The sequence below is a fragment of the Parus major genome, chromosome 18 (assembly GCF_001522545.3).
Source record: "Parus major isolate Abel chromosome 18, Parus_major1.1, whole genome shotgun sequence".
In the NCBI taxonomy this organism is placed as follows: domain Eukaryota; kingdom Metazoa; phylum Chordata; class Aves; order Passeriformes; family Paridae; genus Parus; species Parus major.
Window position 1 is genome coordinate 4069549 of NC_031786.1, and position 1700 is coordinate 4071248.

The window sequence follows — 1700 nt, forward strand, 5'->3', positions numbered from 1 at the left end:
AAAAAAAAAAAAAAGGAAAAAGAAAACAGATGTGTTTTTTGAAAGTGAAAGGGGAGGGAAGGATGCACATGGTCCTGTGGGAGCGAAACCCAGCGCTCGCTCCGCGCCAAGGCAGGGCCGGGCACAGCCGGTCCGGGCCGCCGCGAAGCCGCGGGGATGGCCGTCAGCACCGGTAGGACGCGCACATTTAAGGCCCTTTCCGAAGCAGAAAGACACAAAATGCACTTACGGTTCGCGGAGAACCAGCCCCGTTCTCTGCCCGCGGGGAGTCGGGACCCCCGCCGGCCCCGGCGCCGGGCAAGCCGCGGTCCCCGAGGGCCGCCCGAGCAGCGCCCGCCGTGCCCCCGAGCCGAGCCGCCCATCCGGGCCCCGCGTCCCGCCCGAGCGGCCCCGGGCAGCGCCAGCGGCGCCGCCGCGCTCCGTCTTCGCCCGCTGCGCGCCCGGCAGGTCCCGGGAGCCGAGAACTGGGACTTTGTAGGCCAGTTGAAGACATGAACCTCTCATCTCGCCCGCAAAGACCCAGCCCTCAGCTCGCCCATCAGGCGCAGGCGACCACTGCTCACCGCTATCTTTAATTGAACCCCTTTTTCTGGCCGGTGCCCACCGCCAGCGCAGAGCCCCCGCCCCGGGGCCATCGGGGACCCCGCCGGAGCGGGATCGTTCCCCCGGCCGGGGGAGGCAGCGATCCGCGCCGTCCCCTCCCCGAACTTGAAAGCTGTCCCGGTCCCGGCTCTCGGAGCCAGCTCCGCACCTCGGGCCGGGCCCCGACGCCCATCGTGACTCGGCAGTGCCGATCCCGCTCCTGCGGGAACTTCGTGCGCGGAGAGACGGGAGCGAAAACACCAAACGGACAGAAAATCTCCAGCCCCTCCGTTACCTGCTGTGAGTAGGGGGGGCACGGGAAAGGGGATCGCGGGCCCCTGCGGCCGCCTCCCCGCCCAGAGCCGCAGGTCCTCGGGAATCCGCACGGGAAGGGCTCGGGCTGAGCTACAGCTGAGCGGGGAGCGGCGGCGGGCGGGCGGCCGCGCTCCTCTCTCCTGCCTCCCGCAGCCCGGTGGCTCGCAGATGGGTATTTAAGTCGGTATTGATCACGATGGGTTTTTTTCCTACCCTTCCTCTTTGCCCTTGCAAAAGGCAAAATTAAAAATAAATAAATAAAACGCGTTGCCACAAGGGACGTTGCAACATTTCTCTCGGCTTTTCAAACGCGGCGTTTGCCCCAGCGAGATTCAAGTGTCCCGACAAAAGAGCACCAGAGAAGTAGGGGAAAGAGGGGAAAAATACCAAAACCACCCAAAAGCAGCAGAAAAAAAAAACCCCATTAATTAAAAAAAGCCAAAATCCAACACCCAAAGCCATCAAACCGGAGAGAGACGAGCTGCTCCGTGCAGCGTTGCGATCCCGGGCGGCGGGGCTCCCGTCCGGCGCAGACACGCGTCCCTCAAAAGTTCGCTCCACGTGTTGCGGCCGCGTCCCGGGAGGGTCAACGCGGCCCGGCGCACCGGGGCGGTGCGGACTCGCTCCGCCGCTCCCGCGCCGTTTAAGGAAGCGGCCAGTCCCCACCCCTGCGCCGGGCAGCTCCCGCCGCAGCCCGGCCCGGCGGCTCCGCCAGCTCTCCCGGACTGCCCTCCCCACCCGCTGCCCTCCGCGACGCCCCGCCGGCACGGCCGGCTCCGCACGGGGCAGGCGGAGGGTCCGCG

General features: G+C 66.7%; 1 long non-coding RNA gene across 1 annotated transcript in view; it reads right to left on the reverse strand.

Moving 5' to 3' along the window:
- The window catches only part of LOC117245258, a 17690-nt gene extending 16148 nt beyond the window's left edge, over positions 1-1542 (reverse strand). The window contains exon 1 of the long non-coding RNA XR_004499752.1: positions 1365-1542. This is a non-coding gene — a long non-coding RNA (uncharacterized LOC117245258). The remainder of the gene's footprint in view (positions 1-1364) is intronic.
- Positions 1543-1700: the final 158 nt, after the last annotated feature.